At 40.2% G+C, this 16,115-nt stretch overlaps 1 long non-coding RNA gene across 1 annotated transcript in view; it reads right to left on the reverse strand.

Annotated features, from left to right (window-relative positions):
- LOC142100005 (uncharacterized) overlaps positions 1–13,323 on the reverse strand; it is a 110,404-nt gene extending 97,081 nt beyond the window's left edge. The window contains exon 1 of the long non-coding RNA XR_012678650.1: positions 13,205–13,323. This is a non-coding gene — a long non-coding RNA (uncharacterized LOC142100005). The remainder of the gene's footprint in view (positions 1–13,204) is intronic.
- Between the last annotated feature and the right edge of the window lie 2,792 nt (positions 13,324–16,115).

A 16,115-nucleotide genomic window follows, 5' to 3' on the forward strand; every position in this document is an offset into this window, starting at 1 on the left:
ACCTTCAAGCGTTCACTGAAACCCCACCTCTTCAGACAAGGTTATGATATTCCTCAACCATCATCTTCATTTCTCTAGATTACCCTCTTACCATCCTCTACACAGCTAACGCAAGACAACAACCCTCTGACCAACATTGCCACACACACAGCACACTCAATACTTTTACCTTTGCAGTCTAGCTGGTCCATTGTGCAATATGATGTAGCACATGCCGCCCCCTTGTGTTTCTAACTCCCATTGTCCCATAGATTGTAAGCTCTCGAGCAGGGTTCTCTTACCTCTCTGTCTGTATGTATTACCCAGTATTGTCTTATCAATGTTTGTTCCCAATTGTAAAGCGCTACGGAATTTGCTGGCGCTATATAAATAAATGTTGATGATTGATGATGATGATGATTGGGTGGCCAAATGGAATATGAGGTTTAACACAGATAAATGTAAGGTTATGCATTCAGGGATCAAAAACAAGAACGCAATCTATAAATTAAATGGAATTAATTTAGGAGAATCTATAATTGAAAAGGATTTGGGAGTGCTCGTAGACAGTAGACCTAGCATTAGTACTCAATGTCAAGCAGCAGCTGCAAGGGAAAACAAAGTATTGGCATGCATAAAAAGGGGCATAGATGCAAGGGAAGACAGTGTAATTTTGCCACTGTATAAATCATTGGTAAGACCTCATCTTGAATATGCAGTACAGTTCTGGGCACCACTCTATAAAAAAGATAATTTGGAACTAGAAAGGGTTCAGAGAAGGGCGACAAAATTGATAAAGGGTATGGAGTCATTAAGTTATGAGGAAAGGTTAGCCAGTATAGGCATGTTTACTTTAGAAAAGAGGCGTTTAAGGGGAGATATGATTACTATGTACAAATACATTAGGGGTCAATACAGAGAGCTTTCATGGGAACTTTTTACCCCAAGGACCATACACAGGACACGTGGTCATCCCCTAAGGTTAGAGGAGAGGAAATTTCACAACCAGCAAAGGAAGGGGTTCTTTACAGTAAGGGCAGTCAAGATATGGAATTCATTGCCAGGGAAGGTTGTGATGGCAGATTCAATAGATTTTAGCAGAAAGGTGTATCCAGGGATACAACCGTTAATTAAAATGAAGGATAGTAGTGGATATAGGGTAAAAATAGGACTGCAATATTGAGTCTGGGGGGATTTTTCACAATTGAAACAGATTGGCGGTTGCTTACTCTGGATTAATTTCAAATATAAGTGCAGGATCGCAGGAGATCCAAAATAGGTTGAACTTGATGGACAAGTGTCTTTTTTCAACCTCATCAACTATGTTACCTATAGCAACCAATCAGATTGTAGCTATCATGTAATTAGTACAAAATGACAGCTAGAATATGATTGGTTGCTATAAGCAACATCTGCACTTTTTCGAACCTGCAGCATGATACATTTACCCCCAGATGTTCAGTGCTTCTTCCAAATATCCAGATCTGACGGATCTACATGGAACGTTGACCACTTGCACAGTCAGATGCAGTAATTGCCCAACCCTCTCTACCATCCTTCCTGTTTGACATTTAATGGCTCTCTTTCAGGTGCAGATCGGGATTTCCTGTCTTCTGTGCCCATAAACAGTGCAGTTTGCAGCCAACTAGAATTGCAACATGTATAGAGACATTTTAGTCCCTGTAGCCTATAGTTACATCTCTGTTGTCCCCCGTCTCTGTCGAATCATGGGCAAACATAAAATAAAAAGAAGAAGTGATTTGAGTGGCATTAAGCTGACTTGACACAGTTTTTTTGTTTGGGCGCAGTTTTATTTTTCCATGTCCGTACATCTCCCCAATAACAAATGTCTGCTACTTTATCATTTTACGAGCCCATGAAATCTCCCTCTGCCTATAAAACTCATTGCTCCTCTGTGAGACTACAGATAACTAATGTGGTGCCTGCTGAGTTTAAAATAAGCTGGTATTACAATTTACTTTCCTGCTTAATATGCCCCAAATACAAATAAATGACAAACTTAAAAATATTGATATGAACTTAGGATACTCGCTTGGTTCCTATCTGCTATATTGCAGAATATTACTGCCGATGACTCAGTGTAGAAATATGTATTGTAATAAGTAGGTATAGTTATATTACACAGCGTATGAAGATCTGGCTCTTTACGGTCCTACTGTGGGGAATTCCTAATGCACAAAATGCAATAAGGAAAGTTAAACAAGAGGTTGGAAGGTTTCTGTCCCTGAAGATTCCGCTCTCCGAGAATGATGACATAGAAACGCTCATTCACTTAGCAGCACTTACATGTATTTGAGCAGGCTTGAAAGGGCTCGATTACCTGGGTTAATAATAGTGCTTTAGATGACATCAATAAAGGCTAAGTAGTCTGTGTCGCTGCTGCGCCCTTATGACAGATAATGACTTCCCCCCCAAAATATTCAGAGGTCCAATCCAATGGTTCAATAGGCAAACCGAGGGGGGCTTTCTAGTGCCTAGAAACCCCCCTCCAAGCCTGGGGCACTGTATAATTGACCTGCTCCCGCTTCACACAGCTCTGCTTGAACAGTAGTGCACGCAGCATTGCCCATGTATATTATGGGGATAGGAAGAGTTGGAGAGCAGCCAAGCACTGTCTAAAATTGGTCACACCCACTGGTGGCATGGTATGAAAACCCCCCTCTACAAATCCTGCATTTGCCTCTGGGTTCAGTCATCCCATATTGTCCAGGCTATCCCAGAGTGTTATAGAGCAGCATAATATTCTCTCTGGAGATAGACCTGGGTCACATAGCTATAATTAAGGGTTACTGCTTTATATGTACGTAGCTTATTAGTGTGCAATATAGGGTCCAGCAATGCATTCTGGGGGATGTAACTTGACTATGCAGAACCTAACACATATGTTTTCAGTTCATTTGCAGACTTTGGGTAATGACATTGACTGAAACTAGTTTCTTGGGCTCCAATTTATTGGAATTGGCACCTGGATTGAAAACTGGGGTTAGGAATTGGGAATTAGGGTCATTGTTTGAGGTTGGGGACTGGGGTTAGAATTTGGGGACTAAGGTTAAAGATCAAAGTCAATGGTAGCCAAATTGAAGGAGCTGAAACATCCATGTCTTGAACATACATACTTACTTGTCCAGACCGTGCCTAGAATGACCATGGACCATCTTTCATAACCGTAGAGATCCATGTGATATGACACAGCTGCCTCTGCAGTATGTGCATTCACATTTCCCCAACTCGTCTACCCGGACCAGACTTTCCACACCAGGCTCCAAGCTTTGCATAATGAAGTATTGAAAGTTTGGATTTAGCTTTGTGCATCTGGGAATATCTCCAAGGCCATTCTTCATCAATAATTCATTCAGGGCAAGTGCAAGATAGTAATTGTTACAATATATTTATAAGGTCATAATTATAAATGATTCATTGTATTAATTGATTAATGTACTACTCATGGGCGTTGAGTGTTAATTATATTGTATTGATATGCAGAATCGCTTTATCCTTGTGTAATTTATAAGCTACACTACTACTACTATTATAAAGAATTATATCTATTATCTGACAAGGATATAATGCTACAAATATATGTAAGTAGCAAGCCTACAACATAATATCAATGCTGCGGTTAAGGTCCATTAGTCAATGATTAAGGATTTGGTATCCCGGAACCTCTAATTCTGCAGGAGGATGTCCTACCTCCAAACTGTCCCAATTTCAGAAGGACAAATTCCAAATTTAGGGCCCTGTCTCCCTGTCCTGTTCGTGGAGTTGTTAGTCACGCAGGACGGGGTGTGGGGGGGGGGGGTGCACTTTACAGCACTAGACATCCTTCAGGGGCGTGGTAATGCCCCTATTGTGACGTGGACATGCCAACATGCCACTATGGACATGCTCCCATGCTTCCATCCACGCTGACATGTTGCAAGGTATGAGTCAATAAACAGTATTTCTTTTTTATAACCCTTCTACTACTACTGGTCTCAAAACATTTCAGGCCTAGCAAGGAGAGGCTTTAGTTAAATGTTAACGTGTAATTGCTTGATTATTTTCTTAACCAATGAATCCCCACCTACTATTGGAACTGTTTAAAATCAAACTGCTTCTATTTATACATTTTGTAGGAACGATGATTCTTAGCTCCAATTGGAAACCTTACAACGCAGGCTGCTTGTTTTCAAAAACTTCTCCCGACTGTTAACTGGGGAGAGACATCAGTTGCTGGGTGAGCCCCTACCAAAGGGTTTACTAGTTGGGAGGAGGAGACTCATTTAGAGTGGAACGCAAGCCCCATTTTTAGCGTAAAATACACAAATTCATACTGGACATATACACTAAAAATGCATACGCCTACACCCATATTAAGATGTTATCATAGTGCTCCTTATGGCTTGTGAGATTAGTCAGGAGAAGAAAGGTGCGTGCACAGACACAGTAGAGTAAAGGTGTGTTCACATTTATTGTGAGGCTGAAGCAGCCAGAGTTACGCTTGTCGGGGATTATCTGTTGCAAGTGCTCGAACTCTGGAGCAAAGATCATTGATAATGGCGATGATGATCAGCACAGACATTTGGGGGTAAATGTATCAAGCTGTGAGTTTTCCGGCGGGTTTGAAAATCCAATCAGATTCTAGTTATCATTTATTTAGCACAGTCTACAAAATGACAGCTAGACTCTGATTGGTTGCTATAGGCAAAACTCTCAGCTTAATACATTTACCCCTTGGAGTGTAAACAAAAGGTTCAATAAATCAGTAAATAAAAAACATCCCCCGTCCCACCAAATTGACCCAAGCACCAGTGATCATAATCTAGGGCCTGATTCATTAAGGATCTTAAATGAAGAGGTATCTTATTTCAGTCTCCTGGACAAAACCATGTTACAATGCAAGGGGTGCAAACTAGTTTTCTGTTTTGCACATATGTTAAATGCTGACTGTTTTTTCATGTAGCACACAAATACTTGATAGCTTATTTGTACACTGAAATTTAAAGTTGATATTTGTGTGCTACATGAAAAAACAGTCAGTATTTAACATATGTGCAAAACAGAAAACTAGTTTGCACCCCTTGCATTGTAACATGGTTTTGTCCAGGAGACTGAAATAAGAATCCTCTTCATTTAAGATCCTTAATGAATCAGGCCCCTAGTCTGCTTACGACAACTGAGAGGGAACGAACAGCGTGGACTCCCCTTACAAATGCTGTACCAGGGTAAAATAATCCGTGCTGGTCACATTATAACAGTTAAACACGCAGCAGTTTTATTTCATATGATATCCAAGAAATAAATAGCAAATATTATGTTAATAAGCTCTCCTGGTGGCTGTTAAATAAAGAAGCAGATTGCAGCCCTACCCTAATCTCTGCGTAAAGTTCACCGAGGGCACCGCGATGCTCACCCACCATCATTACAGAGCACAAACTTCCTTCCTCCATGAGTGATAGCACTAACTGGCTGTGTTTATAAGTAATCCGCGGGATTTACAGGAGCGACAATCTTCCCAGCGCCTTCCTTCCATAAAACAGTATAACAAAATAAACATGATAGATACAAAGAGACAATTCTTTTTATGTTCGACTATATTAGATGGAAGACAATAAAGCAGGCACGATAGTGCCCTCGATTGGCATTCATCTGCCATAATGTTCTCTATTATTGCTTTTCAGAACTGCTCCCCCTGGTCCTCACCTTCTGTGACCCTTGAGTGTGACGAAACCCGAGGGAAGATTTATCTTTATCGTATATAAATAATATATATATATATATATATATATATATATATATAATGTGTGTGTGTATATATATATATATTTATGTATATATATATATATATATATATATATATATATATATATATATATATATATATGAACCATACACAGATATCTGTTGCCCCTTAACTTATATTACATAAGATTAAGACATCATTAATTTTGAAATTAAAAAATCTATCATCCACATGACTTTACATTTGCTCAGGCAATACAACCCCCCCTGACTTCTAGGTACCAAATATAATAACAGTTATAGGAACCTCTTCCATCTCGCCCTGTTAATATGGGTTCACCAGTAGTATAAATGTAGGGAAAAAAATTAACTTAAATATTTTTGGATAAAAGGGGGACTATCCTCCGACAATCAGGACACATGGGAGGTTTTCCAGTGCTCAACAAACACACCAGTGTTACGCAGTGAGACGAGAGTTCTAAGCAGTAAGTAATTCTGACATATTACCCTGAAGCATACTTCCCAACATGGGCAAGATTATTCCCGGGAGGTCCTGGGCGCAAGTGGGTGTGTGCGGGCGGGGCTCGAAGAAGTGTGTCCTTCCTTAGGTCCGCCCCCAAAATGGGCATCACTACTCTGAACTAATAAAAACAGGGGGGCGGGGCCACGATGCTGGGTCTATGACGTCACTAGGCCCTGCCCCCTCCGTGCAGTTTACACAGCTGGTCAGGATCAGGGAGAATTGCCTCTTCTCCCGGGAGTCCGGGAGAACTCACAGAAATTCGGGAGTCTCCCGGACATTCCGGGAGAGTAGGCAACTATGACCTGAAGTCAACCCCCAAATAGTCATTAAAGCTCGTTTATGAAGCTTCAAAAATGTGCACTGTCAGAATATTTTCATGCACATGCACCTGTTTCTGGTCAGTTATCTCATATTGTGCTGAGATTACACTGACATACAGTAGAATCCAATGTTATTGGAAATGTACATGTATGTTGGCATTAAGTTCTTTTTTATATGATTTCACAGAGCCTGATGCAGAGGTGAACGCAACTCTTTACGTGCTGAGAATTCGCACGCAATAATATAGGACATATAATCTTCCTTCTCAAGCGCGCATAAAAATAACAAAAACATTTTTTTTCCAAACACACAAACTGCTATAATACATACACAAACAAGGAAGAAAGCACCCAGCAGCATAAGAGGTAAACTTACAGCCAATCAGAAGCAATCAGCTAGAGCTGGCAATCGTCACAATTATTAATGTCTACTGTGTTATGATTTTCCAAAGTTTAACGTTAAGAACCAAAGTCATCTCATTTTATTTATTTATTTTTTACAGGTAAATTATCAGCTTGATCACATTTTTATTTGTTCATTTTTTTTGTTGTTCCAGCATTTGCAAAACAGATTCAATGTGCCGCTCAGTAAATAAATAAAATTGGGTTGGGGGTAATCTGGGCCCATCAGTGCCCATTGGTGCTTAGGTGGCTTTGTGGCCATGCTGCTCTGGCCCCTAGCACCCCCTCTATAATTTGTTGGATGGTTTGCAATTGTAGATAATAAGAACTCATAATAAGAGCATTGTAATGTGTTCCACAGATCCAGAGCTCTATATTGACTGGATGGTGAACGCTTGAATGTTTTTAATGTTTTTTTAGAGTTTATATTCCATATAGGTATGGGACCTATCCTGCAGTGTCCTGTCCTAGTAGAACAGATCAGACCTACACCCATATTCAACACACGTATTTTAACATCCGTTCTTGTTGAATTCAGATGTGTATATACCCGATTTACGTGCGTTTATTTTAATGTTCAGTATGCATCCTTTAATGAATGAGTCCCTTTGTTGTCATGTGATCAAGGAAAACTAAGCAGAATAATACATCACTAGACCATAGGCAAACAGAGGGGGGGTTTCTAGTGCATGGAAACCCCCCTCCAAGCCTGGGTCACTGTATAATTGACTAATAGTAGTGCACGCAGCATTGCCCATGTATATTTTGGGGATAGGAAGAGTTGGAGAGCAGCCAAGCACTGTCTAAAATTATAGCGACGCCCCCATGCATGCTGGTCACGCCCACCGATGGCGTGTTGTGGAAACCCCCCTCTACAAATCCTGCTTTTACCCCTGTAGACACATATAGAAACTGAGTGAAATTAAGAAATCCATCCGTTCTAAAAAGGAAAACATGTTCTAGAGAACAATGTAACATTTTGGCAAGTGTTAGATGATACTGTACCAATTAAATGTGACAGTAGATGAAACATAAATATTGATAAAACATTAAAACATAAAAATATAGATACACTTAATGCATAACCTTGAGATAAGGTGAATGCAAGGATTTAAGAAATGTGCTTAGAGGATAAATAACACATTATAATTATTAATTGTCCATTAATTAACGCCACAATGTTGTTAAAAAAAATCATTAGGACTCTAAGGTTAAAGAGAAACTCCCCTAATAAAATATGATCCTACGTCCAAAGTGGCTTTTTGTGGGGTTCCCATGTCCTGGACCCAGGGGCAGGCTGGGCTGGGGGGCAGGGGGGCATCTGCACCCTGGACCGGTCCCATAGTGGGCTACCTTGGGCTGTGTTACTGAGTCAACTGCATTTTTTCTACTTCAAAATATTCATAATAGGCTGCTGAGTCGAATCTTGCCCCCCAGATTAAAGTTTGCCAGCTCTCCCCTGCCGGGACCCAATTGTACTTTGCTTTGTATTCCAGGGTCTCCAAGTTGAGCCTTAACGAACCACCCATTAGAGGCAGAAGCAGGGATGAGTAAATTGATAACTACAAGGGGCTGGTGGGGGAAGGTTCTGGGAATTCTTTAGTTATGCCAGATGGGGGAGGGGGGGGGGGTGCAGGGGTGATTAAAAATAAGTAAATAGGTGCTATTATTTTAAGGAAGCCCATTCAGTTACCAATCGGACAGGCGGAACCGTTTCATACACTTTTGTTTCTGTGATTGTTTTCTTCTGATTAAATAAATGTTCCTACTACCTGAAAATAAGTCTCAGTTCTATCGTCTTTAAATATGGAGCATTACAACTAAGGAAAGGACAAATGTATTCCTAAAAGCGAACAGATACTAGAACATGGCTTATAAAATAACAACAAGAATAATAACATTTTTTTTCTTGAATAAAACAAGAGAACCCCCATCCCTGGAGATATTTTGTTTAGACGTTATTGCTTTGAAAAGTGAAATATTCTGACATTTGTTTATAATATACTTTTGACCACTGGGGGCACTGTTCCCGATGAGCCAGATTTCATTTTATCATGGTCAGTATGGTATTATAGCTATTTATGTTAGTGAAAGCACATAGATAGAAATTAGGTGCTCTGTGTGACTCTTGATCATATGGTTTACTGAACTTTTGAATAGTAAATAGAGTAAGAATAAGTAAAAATATATTTAAATGGCCACATTTATAAGTAAAACATATTATTCTACTAATAGATGTCACTTATGTTATTACTAATGGAGCTTTTGATGTAGAGAGTAATAATTAATAATAGAAAGAATCACAGCTGTTACTGGACAGATGGACAAGATTTCATTTGATGCAGGAAACATTAATCAGGTGCCTCTTGCGTCTGTGAAACGTCGCCCGCGAGCAGCATAAAATACGTCTTTCTAATCTGTGCACGCACTGCGCTATTGTGTCTTTGCTGAAATCTTCATGCAAAACATGTTATTGAGAATTAGATTATTTCATGCCTCGTAAATTTAACACCAACTGGCAGAAGTCAAAGGGAATTAGGATTTTTTGCAATTGTGTCAGAGTTTATCACATAATAGTTCACCAAATTGCTTCACATAATGGGATCTATAACTTCGTTGGACACTCGATGGCACAGTTTTAGAACAGAGTGCGGAGGAGGTGGATTGGGTCATTTAAAGGATTTGTCCGAGATGATGGTGATGCTAAGCCATGTGTACAGCTGTAACTTCCATAAACCAGAATGTTCACTTGTTACCCTCTGGTATTCCAGAAAAAGTCACTTCACTCTTAATAAACATTATCAGGACACAGCAGGGCATATATTTAACGTTCCGAACAAACCAGAGAAAACAGGTATTCCTATTTACTAAACGTATCAAGGCCAAATTCTACAGGACACTGTGGTTAACACCTTTAAGGCCAAATTAAATAAATGTGCGAAATTCTATCCCTGACGTGAAATGAGGCAAATACTCAGCTGAACGGTTTTTATAAAATGTTGCTTATCGCTAGGGAAATGTTATGTAGAAATCTAATAGAGTGTGTCCTGAATCTGCTTTTCAGAGGTCGTGTGGATACAGACCTGTGTCTATCCCAGCACTCATCTTCACTTAATCTGCCGGATGTATTACTGAGCGTGATTCAAGTCCGGACGTACGACCATTTGCGCAGCGTATCTTGTGTGATGTCACACCGAGCATACCCAGAAACGAAACTTACGCATCTGAACACAATTGTGCGTAACTCATATCCACGCGCATCTGACACTTACAGCCTCTTACGACTTGAAAGGTGAAACAGGGGAACATGTACAGTATAGGCATGGTCACGCAGATGTGTCTAAATCAAGTCCTGTGTTTATCGTAATTATGCCATACCTACCAACTTTAGAAAGGTGGTTTCCAGGAGCCTGCCGGGGGAGGTGGGCGCGATGGGGGGCGGGGCTCCAAAATGCGCGTCATTTTGGACCCGACCCCGTAAAGCAATTACGCAAACGCGTCATTTGACAGCAGGGGGGCGGGGCCAAATGCCGCGATTCAACGGGAATCTTGGCGTTTGGGACCTAATTCTGCCCACTTCACTAGGAAGTGGGCACTTCCTAGTGAAGTGGGCAGATCCGGGAGATTGCCACACTCTCCCGGGAGTCCGTGGGACTCTCGCATGATGACCCTTATCCACCACCAAAACCACCTTCAATGGACACGTGAGCGCCGGAATTGGACATTGGAGCAATGCAAGAAGTCGGCCTGGTCTGACGAATCCCGTTTTCTTTTACATCATGTGGACGGCCGAGGGGAAGAGACTTCAGTTTGTTATTTGAGTCGACGCTTACGGAAAAGTACTGTTTAATCAGAGTGTATTTCCAGTTTTCCACCCCTATACAAATTATAACATAGCCTAAAAAAAACTTTGATTTGAATGCAGACTAACTACGCAAAAGTTGCCTACTCTTTATAAACACATAAATTAGGGCCAACTTGCGTCGACCCTTGAATCCCGCCCACTGATGTCAGGTGGCGCTGCAGTAGATTTTGTCCATAAAAAAAAAAAGAGAAAACACCCATTTGAACTTGATAAGTCATCTATTTCCAGCACCAAGAACTGTGACATCTTAAAACAACTCCCTAAATATTTTTATCCCATCTGTATCGATCTGACACACAGGACTTAACCATATAAATATTTAGTTATTTAATCCCAGTAGCTTCCGAGTCTAAATGCAGACTGAGAGAGCTTAACGGACATGTTTCCTCTGGGCTCCATAACAATCACACGTGTAAAGTATTAGTGTGTTTATTCGAACAATGAATTAAGTGGAGCAGATCTAACGGCACAATCATAGAACGGTTACACAGAACTTCAGAAGGTCAGTCTGCTTCAAGTCATTATTGTTTTTAAGCTGTAAAAAATAATCCCTCTCGTCTCAGCAATGGTAAGAGGAATATGCAGATCTCTAGAATCAGAATGCACATTAAGGAGTAAATGTATCAAGCTGCGAGTTTCCCGCTGGTTTGAAAAAGTGGTGATGTTGCCTATAGCAACCAATCAGATTCTAGCTGTCATGTAGAATGTACTAAATAACTGATAACTTGAATCTGATTGGTTGCTATAGGCAACATCTCCACTTTTCAAACCCGCCTGAATCTCGCAGCTTGATACATTTGCTCCTAAATCTTATTATTCATTTTGTGTTTGACATATTGAGCTACTGATAAAATAATATTTTTTCACAGGCATTAGCATATCTTAAATGACATTTCCTGCATTTAAGGCATAGTAAATCTATAACATATAGTAAACAGTATATTTAATATATGACTATAAAATGATAAGAAAGAAGCGTCTATTAATAACATTGTAGATACTGTAAAGGTCAGGAATACGATCTGCAGTATACTGTACTTCAAGTTGAATCATGCCACTTAGTAAAGGCACTTTCGGACATTAAAATATAAAGCCTGTGTATTACTGAACTAAAAATATTCAATGCCCTGTGCTGCGCTACAGGAGCAAACGCAGGATTTCTATTGGCTTCAGAAAAAACTAACAAATAACACTTTGTGCAATAATAATAAAAAAAATCTAAAACTACAATATATATACCGGTAAGTGTAATAATGTATGTTAAATAAAAAAGTGAGTTATAAAGTCAAAAAGCCCACATTAATAATAATCTCCTTTAAATTAGAGATGCTCACTGACCCCCGTGTTCTGGTTTTGGTTTTGGATCTGGATTAACTTCGTGTTTTGGTTTTGGTTTCGGCAAAACTGCCCTTGCGTGTTTTGGTTTTGGTTTTGGATCCCGATTTTCTTCTAAAATCCCTATTTTTTTTTTGCTCAAATCACATATTTTTGCTTTTTTCCCCCTACATTATTATTAACCTCAATAACACTAATTTCAAGTCATTTGCAGTAAATTTTGACCACCTCACAGGTTACAATATTATTTTCATACACTTTCAAACAAAGACTTAGAAGACCAAGCCTGCCAGACCTATTATTTCTATTTCAACAATGACAATTAGCAATGGAGCAATGGAGCTCTCCTCTTGTGTGTTACCTATATAACACAGTACAATGTGACTGTAGTTTTAGAAGACCACGCCTGCCAGCCCTATTATTTCTACTTCAGCAATGACAATTAGCAATGGAGCAATGGAGCTCTCCTGAATGTCACTGGAGACTTTGAAGAACACTGTTACCTCTCCTCTTTCTTTTCTACCTATGACGCTGCCCAAATGCACTAGAGACTGCCAAGAACTGTGCTACCCCTTCTGTGTCCCTCTGTGAAATGGCGCTGGATTGCCGTGGAGGGTGGTAATTATAGAATCCAAAGCTCGCGAGATACGAGATCCGACGACGTAACAATGAGGTTTTGCCTTGTTTTCAATTCCGAGGGCGCACGAAAGTACCGAGCTGAGACGGCTCGGTACTTTCGCACGCCCTCTGATCTGCTAAGTTCGGCTGTGTTCGGTTCTCGATATATTATTCTGGAACATCTTACCAAAATAATATAATGTAATATTGTCTTACCTCTATATCTGTCTATATTACCCAGTATTGTTTAAATATTGTGTTTGTTGAAAATTGTAAAGCGCTAAGGAATTTGCTGGCGCTGTATTCATAAATGTAGATGATGATGACGTAATACCTTATAAAGTGATAGAACAAAATTAATACTAATCTCCCACTCGCATCCAAAATTAAAAGAAATCAATTAGTGTTGCAGTTACTCACCTAGTGCTTCACATCACTCTCAGCAACAATATCACAAGTAACTGTATTTTACTGCATTTTACGTTTCTCTGAAGTCACAGAAACACTAGAACCACAAGTGAGAATAATCATGGCGCCCATATTTTTGAAGCCAACGTTCATTATAACCTAGGTAAATCCCCCCCAAAATGGAGGATTATTGTAGGCAGAAGGAGGAGGTTCCTAGAAGCCATTTTCTCCTTCTAAACCACAGAACTGTCATGATACAAGTATTGGGGTTTTCTGGGCAACTGGAAGCCCCCTCCCCCTGATGGGCACCCCTGCTTCATAAATAGAAAATAATGCTAATATTAATAAAATAACATACATGAAATAATTGATGTATGTACAATTGACTAAATCTGTCCAGCATGATGCATTAGGGAAAATAGACATTGCATAGGATTGTGGTGCTGCTCTATATTGCATTACTCATGGGCAGATGAAAGTCAAAGCCTGGAAAATTGGCATGCGGTCTCCTAGGTAACAGAAACTATATGTACAGACCACTGATTGGGTGTAACTTATACCGTCATAAAGGTATAACTGAAACTAAGGGCTTTATCATTTGACTTTTGTGTCCTATATCAGCACCATCAGCATCAACAAATGAGGAATTAATTAACTACTTTCTGCCCAGAATCAGTACATTCTCATCCAATTAGGGTGGGTCTTAGCGGTATATATACTAAACTGCGGGTTTGAAAAAAAGAAGATGTTGCCTATAGCAACCAATCAGATTCTAGCTGTCATTTTGTAGAATGCACTAAATAAATGACAGCTAGAATCTGATTGGTTGCTATAGGCAACATCTTTTTTCAAACCCACTGTTTAGTAAATATACCCCTTAGACTGAGATAAAATCCCCTTTGTTTCCAGATCCTGTATCTCCACCATAACTTACGTAACATACACATATTTGGTATCACTATACTCTAGAGAACTAGTATAAATTACTGTCCGAGCTTTGACTAATTTTGTTGGAATAACTTTGGGAAGAATTATAGATATATTATATCAACTATATGAGTCATTTTTTTTCCTCTAAACTGAGTTATTTTACCACAGTGTTTATATCCACGCAAAATAAATTTAGATTTAATTCACTAGTCTACCAAACGAAATCTATCCTGAAAAAAACTGTTCCAAATCACGTGACAGATAAACAAACTGACCATACAAAGAAACCCCCCTATCGTGCCAGACTTGTATATTTCGTTTTTTGATGCTGAATAAATTTGACAGCCTTCTAAAAAAAGAAATATATGATTTTTATTGCCACTGAATGTTTTTGTTATATATTTTTTCTCTTCATGACTCAACATCACTGCCCTTTATAATTCACTTTTCTTTCTCTCAGAACATAACTGACTCACCAGCACCGTAGTTTACTGGCTACTCATAACATGTCATCATCGTCATCATTATCATCATTTATTTTTAACTGTCGAAAAACTCTGCAGTGCAGGGTAGTTAGTATAACAGATTATCCCAAAAATGAATCGTACATAAAAACAGATCAAGTTCATACAAGGGAGAAGAAGAGGGAATTCGTGAGAGCTTACGCAGGGAGAGAGCAATGCTGAGATAATAGCAGATAGTGGCACTAGAGTACAGATTGTAAATGTAGCTTGCAGTACGCACAGTGGGAGTAGTATCAGGAGGAGGTAGGATAGGCTATAGTGAAGAGTTGGCTTTTGAGAAAGGGATTGGAGGTTGGGGAGAATCTGGGCAGGCAGCGAAGGTGTTACACTTACCTCTCTCCGTTCCTGCGCCGTGATCGCCACATCCCCGGCTCTCACTTCCGGGTATCGGCTGTGTCACGTGATCATGTGGCGTGGCGGGGAATTCAAATCTGCCTTCCATTTAAACCTCGCTCTGACGTTTGGGCAGCATCAGAGCAACTTTCAGCCTTCCTGACTCTGTGCCTTGATCTGAGTCTTGCTGTCCTCTTGTGTACCAGTTTTGCTGTTGGAGCATTCCTGCTCTCCTATTCCTGAGTACCAAACCTGGCTTACCTGACCACGATTCTGCTGTCTCATCTGTGTACCAGTTACGGCTTACCTGACCTCGGACATGTCCCTCAGCCTTACCTCCAGAGGCAGACCTGTTGGCCGCGACCTTTGGGCCTCCGCAGCTAAGCCCATCCCGCTTTGTGGCGGTTCTTGGTGAACACCAGAGGGTTCGTTAAACTCCGCACCACCAGCCGGCCAGCGCTAATCTAGAGTGGGGCAAATGTCCCATAATTTCTGTTACAGATGGGAGTTACATAATTAGGTGCAGCTTGGGAGAAGTCTTGCAAGATGGGATTGAAAAGAGGAGGCAAGGCGCAGGTCACAGGCAGATCTAAGAGGGCGAGAGGGATAGTATATTGTAACGAGGTCAGAGATGTATAAGGGTAAAATGTTGGTAAAGTCTTTAAAGGTGACGGTGAGTAACTTAAATTGGATTCTGAAGGTTACGGAGAGCCAATATCGGGATTTGCAGAGGGGTTTAGTAGATGTGGGATGGTAAAGGAGGAAAATAATTTCCACTGCAGCCTTTAAAATGCAGATGAGAGACTGGATAAGGGTTTTGGTAATATCCTGGGTGAGAAGGAAAATATTCTGACAATTTGTTGATGGAGTTGACAAGACAAGTGCAAGAGACTAGGGGCTAGATTTACTAAGCTGCGGGTTTGAAAAAGTGGGGATGTTGCCTATAGCAACCAATCAGATTCTAGCTGTCATTTTGTAGAAGGTACTAAATAAATGACAGCTAGAATCTGATTGGTTGCTATAGGCAACATCCCCACTTTTTCAAACCCGCAGCTTAGTAAATCTAGCCCTAGATGTGTAGAGCTGAAGGCACGGATGACACCAAAGTCACTGGCACGGGGAAAAGCGGAGAGCGA

Source organism: Mixophyes fleayi, chromosome 8 (assembly GCF_038048845.1).
Source record: "Mixophyes fleayi isolate aMixFle1 chromosome 8, aMixFle1.hap1, whole genome shotgun sequence".
Lineage (NCBI taxonomy): Eukaryota > Metazoa > Chordata > Amphibia > Anura > Limnodynastidae > Mixophyes > Mixophyes fleayi.